The 6812-nt window shown below is 44.4% G+C and overlaps 1 non-coding gene across 1 annotated transcript; it reads right to left on the bottom strand.

Annotated features, from left to right (window-relative positions):
* Nucleotides 1-1355: 1355 nt before the first annotated feature.
* On the bottom strand, nt 1356-1462 carry LOC138560756 (U6 spliceosomal RNA). Its single transcript, XR_011299222.1, has one exon. It is a non-coding gene; the product is annotated as a U6 spliceosomal RNA (small nuclear RNA).
* Nucleotides 1463-6812: the final 5350 nt, after the last annotated feature.

The following is a 6812-nucleotide window of genomic DNA, read 5'->3' as shown; positions in this document are numbered from 1 at the left end:
GTCAGTGGATAAATGTCACTTTCCCACAGCGCAGACAAAATCACTTGTACAGGCCCCTTCTGCAAAAGCATTACCGCTGTAGAAAGCAGTGAAAAGGTGAGGCAGTGTGCAGTCCCCCCACCCCCGACCCTGATCGGCCACGATCGGCCAAGGACCTCTCTATAAGAGCTGAGGGTGGAATTTTTCTGGACCTCAGTAACTTAGGGAGACATGGCTAAAGGGATCCTCAATCAACGGCCCAGCTTTTGCTCTGTGGCCTGTCCGAATATGTCTGTTCTCCAAATTACCTGCCGCTGCCCAGGTGTCAGATGGTGAGATGGAATGACCTCCCAGGAAGCATACTGGCAGATGATTTGCATAGGCACACCCCCTCTCCCTCTCTCTTAGCCCTGCTTACTCCACAGTAGCAAGTATCTGGGGAAAATATAGTGGTCGAGGTGGGGTAGCAGTAACTAGCAACTCTGAGAAAGTAAATCTGGGACACTTGGCGACCTGTGGGGAACAACTGCAGAGCTCAGTGCCCAGAAGTTTGTGGCACAGGGAGGAGGTCTGTTGGATTTCAGTAACTTGGAGACATGCAACCTGGTCGGGAGTGCTTCAGGTCTCCTTCCTTGCATGTTCCAAGCAACTCAACAAAGCATCAACAGGCTGAGATACCAACCACAGAGCCCCTTTCCACTTGATTAAAAGGCTAAAATCTTTTCCATGCAAATACATAGCCCCCAAATACCATATTTTCTTTGTTTTCTCTCTCTCTCCTCCCTGTCTCCTTCCCTCGCTCCCTCCCACCCTCCCGCACTCTCTCTTCCCCCCAGCCCCTCTCCCTCTCCCTACCATTAATTTTAAGTTTTCATGCACTGCAGCACATTGTGGCAATGGTATTTCACAATGGGACTGTTTGAAAGTTACAGAAATCAAAAAAGAAATCAACCAACTAAAAGCAGCCAAACCCGGAGTACACTGCTCAGCCCCATTTAAAGATTAAGGCCCAGAAGCAAGTAAAGCTGTAGTTCAGAGCGATATTTGCAAATAGCACCTTAAAGCAGTTTACGCTGGAGTGCACAACAAGGGGGAAAGTGATAATACTGAGTTTGGTAGAATGGGATAAAAAAAAACAAAAGAAGCGTGCCACTTGTAAAAGTACAAGTCAAGAAATTGAAGGGGACGGGGCTGTTCATTCAGTCAAGAGGACTCACAAGTAAAAGGCTCCTGAGGCATTAGTGTTGAATTTGGCGCAAAATGCATTGTGTTGTCGTGTAATATGAATGAACATACAATTTCAATCTTCAATAAAGAAAGATCTATTAAAAAATCAACACTTGCAAATTAAGAAAGTTTCTGTCCAGTCATGTTCCAAAAATAGTGAATGCTTTACGAATGTGCGTGTCATCCTTTAGAGCAGGGGCCGATTTAAATTTCCCATTATCATTCCAATATTAGTACATGTGTTGCAGAAGCAAGCGCAAAGGGAGAGTCAATCAAACCATTGATTAGGACCTCTGGTCAAAGGTTTGCCATACCAAATGTCCTTATTTCAGAGGGCAGAAAGTCCAAACACCATTTAGATATCGGGTGGTATGAAATGAAGAGGCAAACAACAACGAATAAGCATTCTTTGCTGCTGTATTGATCTGGCCCTAAAGGGTTTTAGTTTAATGCCAATTATATTTAAAGATATAAAGATTAATGGTCCAGGGTGCTTGCAAAATGAAAACCCCCTCCCCATCACAATGGCTGGGTCATACAAGCCTGAGAGCATCACAATAGACCCAATAGACATGAGAAAAACTCGGTACCTCTGAGTGTATGTGGGCCCATGGCTGTATCAAGGACAAGGCAAAAACAGGAGGTGGCTTAAGGAGTCAGCACCAGAGGCTGTCCGATTGAGCCCTGTAAGCAACAGATGTTGGACCATCCTATAAAGGATTCTGAGGCTGATTTCAATTTTAACTTTGCTGCTGATTTAAGGATTGCTCAACCTTCGACCCACGTCTAGTTTGCTTGGATAAGCCCTGGAAATCTTTTACAGCTTGTACTGGTGGGAGATGATGTGACTTTATCAACTGCAACGGGATATGAGGCATGTGTGCCACAAAAAGCAGGTCTAGGATTTTTTTATAAGAAAGCCGCTTTAAGAAGGGAACTTTGGGCAACCCCACTGAGAGCAAAAGTATTACACAAAAGGTAAGGGGGTCAGTGGGTCAACTGATACAATAAACTAACTCACAGTCAAATGTGCTAAGTCCAAATACTACCTGTTTCTACATTTTCCAGGCTTTTTGTCTCATTTCTTAACAGATCCATTCCTATGTACCTCTGTGCTTTCAACAGAGTTTTCATTGTAAGGGAGGGACATACAGTATACCTTAAACATTCCTGGGCAGGGAAGACTCTATGTAAAAGCAAGAGTAGCAGACAGCTTAAAAGAATCATCAGCAGGACCCTCTAGATCTTCCCCAAAAAACATAACATTATTTCTCTGCATGCATGTGCGTTGAACAGCGCAAGTAGTTTGGTTAATGTCAGTGGATAAATGTCACTTTCCCACAGCGCAGAACAAAATCACTTGTACAGGCCCCTTCTGCAAAAGCATTACCACTGTAGAAAGCAGTGAAGGTGAGGCAGTGTGCAGTCACCTCCGACACTTCCCTCCTCTGATCGGCCACGATCGGCCAAGGACCTCTCTATGAGAGCTGAGGGTGGAATTTTCTGGACCTCTGTAACTTGGGGAGACATGGCAAAAGGGATCCTCAATCAACAGCTCAGCCTTTGCTTTGTGGCCTGTCCGTATATATCTGTTCTCCAAATTACCTGCCGCTGCCCAGGTGTCAGCTGGTGAGATGGAATGACCTCCCAGGTAGGATCCTGGCAGATGATTTGCATAGGCAAACCCCCTCGCTCTCTTTCTTACCCCTGCTTACTCCACAGTAGCAAGTATCTGGGCAAAATATAGTGGTCGAGGTAGGGTAGCAGTAACTAGCAACTCTGAGAAAGAAAATCTGGGGAGCTTGGCGACTTGTGGGGAACAACTGCAGAGCTCATCTCCCAGAACTTTGTGGCACGGGGAGAAGGTCTGTGGGATTTCAGTAACTTGGAGACATGCAACCTGGTCGGGAGTGCTTCAGGTCTCCTTCCTTGCATGTTCCAAGCAACTCAACAAAGCATCAACAGGCTGCCATGCCAGCCACAGAGCCCCTTTCCACATGATTAAAAGCCTAAAATCTTTTCCATGCAAACACATAGCCACCGAAAACCATATTTTCTTTGTTTTCTCTCTCTCTGTCTCTCTCTCCTCCCTCCCTCCCTCCCTCCTTCCCATCCCCCATAACCCCCCCCTCCCTCTTCCTCTCCCTACCATTCATTTTAAGTTTTCCTGCACTGCAGCACATTGTGACAATGGTATTTCACAATCGGACTGTTTGAAAGTTACAGAAATAAAAAAAGAATTAACCAACTAAAAGCAGCCAAATCCGGAGTACACTGCTAAGCCACAATTAAAGATTAAGGCCTAGAAGCAAGTAAAGCTGTAGTTCAGAGCGATGTTTGCAAATAGCTCCTTAAAGCAGTTGACGCTGGAGTGCACAACAAGAGGAAAAGTGATAATACTCAGTTTGGTAGAATGGGATAAAAAACAAAAGCAGCGTGCCACTTCTAAAAGTACAAGTCAAGAAATTGAAGGAGATGGGGCTGTTCATTCAGTCAATAGGACTCACAAGTAAAAGTCTCCCGAGGCATTAGTGTTGAATTTGGCCCAAAATGTATTGTGTTGTCGTGTATTATGTATGAAAATACAATTTCAATCTTCATTAAAAAAAGATGTATTAAAAAATAAATACTTGCAGATTAAGAAAGTTTCTGTCCTGTCGTGTGCCAAAAATAGTGAATGCTTTACGAATGTGCGTGTCATCCTTTGAAGCAGGGGCCAATTCTATTTTCCCATTTTCATTCCAATATTAGTACATGTTTTGCTGAGGTACATAGGAATGGATCTGTTAAGAAATGAAACAAAAAGCCTGGAAAAATGTTGAAACAGGTAGGATTTGGACTTACAATAAACGGACTCACAGTCAGATGTGCTATCCCTTGACCCACTGACCGGCTTACCTTTTGTGTAATCCTTTTGCTCTCAGCAGTGTTGTCCAAAGTTCCCTACTTAAAGAGACTTTCTTATAAAAAAAGATCCTAGACATGTTTTTTATGGCCCACATGCCTCATATCCCGTTGCTCTTGATAAACTCACATCATCTCCCACCAATACAAGCTGTAAAAGATGTCAAGGGCATAGCCAAGGAAATTAGACGTGGGCCGAAGGTTGAGCAATCCTTAAATCAGCAGCAAAAATAACATTGAAATCAGCTTCAGAATCTCTTAAAGGATGGGCCAACACTGGTTGCTTGCAGGGCGCAATCGGGCTGACGCCTTAAGGCAAGCGCAAAGGGAGAGCCAACCAAACCATTGATTAGGACCTCTGGACTTTCTGCTCTTTAACATAAGGACATTTGATATGGCAAACGTTTGACCAAACACCATTTAGATGTCGGATGGTATGGAATTAAGCGGCAAACAGCAATACATCAGCATTCTTTGCTGCTTTATTGATCTGGTCCTAAAGGGTTTGGTTTAATGCCAATTATATTTAAAGATAAAAAGATTCATGCTCAACGGTGCTTGCAAATCGACACCCCTCTCCCCATCACGATGGCTGGGTGATGCAAGAGTGAGAACATCACAGCAGACCCAGAGACATGAGAAACACTCTGTACCTCTGAGTGCATGTGGGCCCATGGCTGGATCAAGGACAAGGCAAGAATAGGAGATGGCTTAAGGTGTCAGCACCCAGGCTGCCCCATTGCGCACTGCCAGCAACAGATGTTGGACCATCCTTTAAGAGATTCTGAGGCTTATTTCAATGTTAACTTTGCTGCTGATTAAAGGATTGCTCAACCTTCGACCCGCGTCTAGTTTGCTTGGCTAAGCCCTGAAAATCTTTTACAGCTTGTATTGGTGGGAGATGATGTGAGTTTATCAAGAGCAACGGGATATGAGGCATGTGTGCCACAAAATGCAGGTCTATGATCTTTTATTTGAAAGCCACTTTGGAAAACCCTACTGAGAACAAAAGGATTACACAAAAGGAAAGGAGGTCAGGGGGGCAAGGGATAGCACATCTGAATGTGAGTCATTTAATTGTAAGTCCAAATCCTACGCGTTTCGACATTTTTCCAGGCTTTTTGTTTCAGTTCTTAACAGATCCACTCCTATGTACCTCTGTGCTTTCAACAGAGTTTTCATTGTAATGGAGGGACATACAGTATGCCTTAAACATGCCTGGGCAGGGAAGACTATGTAAAAGCAAGAGTAGCAGACAGCTTAATAAATCATCAGCAGGACCCTCTAGACCTTCCCCAAAAAACATAACATGATTTCTATGCATGTATGTGCGTTGAACAGCACAAGTAATTTGGTTAATGTCAATGGATAAATGTCACTTTCCCACAGCGCAGACAAAATCACTTGTACAGGCCCCTTCTGCAAAAGCATTACCGCTGTAGAAAGCAGTGAAAAGGTGAGGCAGTGTGCAGTCCCCCCACCCCCGACCCTGATCGGCCACGATCGGCCAAGGACCTCTCTATAAGAGCTGAGGGTGGAATTTTTCTGGACCTCAGTAACTTAGGGAGACATGGCTAAAGGGATCCTCAATCAACGGCCCAGCTTTTGCTCTGTGGCCTGTCCGAATATGTCTGTTCTCCAAATTACCTGCCGCTGCCCAGGTGTCAGATGGTGAGATGGAATGACCTCCCAGGAAGCATACTGGCAGATGATTTGCATAGGCACACCCCCTCTCCCTCTCTCTTAGCCCTGCTTACTCCACAGTAGCAAGTATCTGGGGAAAATATAGTGGTCGAGGTGGGGTAGCAGTAACTAGCAACTCTGAGAAAGTAAATCTGGGACACTTGGCGACCTGTGGGGAACAACTGCAGAGCTCAGTGCCCAGAAGTTTGTGGCACAGGGAGGAGGTCTGTTGGATTTCAGTAACTTGGAGACATGCAACCTGGTCGGGAGTGCTTCAGGTCTCCTTCCTTGCATGTTCCAAGCAACTCAACAAAGCATCAACAGGCTGAGATACCAACCACAGAGCCCCTTTCCACTTGATTAAAAGGCTAAAATCTTTTCCATGCAAATACATAGCCCCCAAATACCATATTTTCTTTGTTTTCTCTCTCTCTCCTCCCTGTCTCCTTCCCTCGCAAAGCACTCTCTCTTCCCCCCAGCCCCTCTCCCTCTCCCTACCATTAATTTTAAGTTTTCATGCACTGCAGCACATTGTGGCAATGGTATTTCACAATGGGACTGTTTGAAAGTTACAGAAATCAAAAAAGAAATCAACCAACTAAAAGCAGCCAAACCCGGAGTACACTGCTCAGCCCCATTTAAAGATTAAGGCCCAGAAGCAAGTAAAGCTGTAGTTCAGAGCGATATTTGCAAATAGCACCTTAAAGCAGTTTACGCTGGAGTGCACAACAAGGGGGAAAGTGATAATACTAAGTTTGGTAGAATGGGATAAAAAAAAACAAAAGAAGCGTGCCACTTGTAAAAGTACAAGTCAAGAAATTGAAGGGGACGGGGCTGTTCATTCAGTCAAGAGGACTCACAAGTAAAAGGCTCCTGAGGCATTAGTGTTGAATTTGGCGCAAAATGCATTGTGTTGTCGTGTAATATGAATGAACATACAATTTCAATCTTCAATAAAGAAAGATCTATTAAAAAATCAACACTTGCAAATTAAGAAAGTTTCTGTCCAGTCATGTTCC

Source organism: Ambystoma mexicanum, unplaced genomic scaffold, assembly GCF_040938575.1.
Source record: "Ambystoma mexicanum isolate Mex_15411 unplaced genomic scaffold, UKY_AmexF1_1 Mex_scaf48, whole genome shotgun sequence".
NCBI lineage: Eukaryota > Metazoa > Chordata > Amphibia > Caudata > Ambystomatidae > Ambystoma > Ambystoma mexicanum.
Note: the sequence above shows the minus strand (reverse complement) of the source record. Positions and strands in the feature narration are given on the sequence as shown.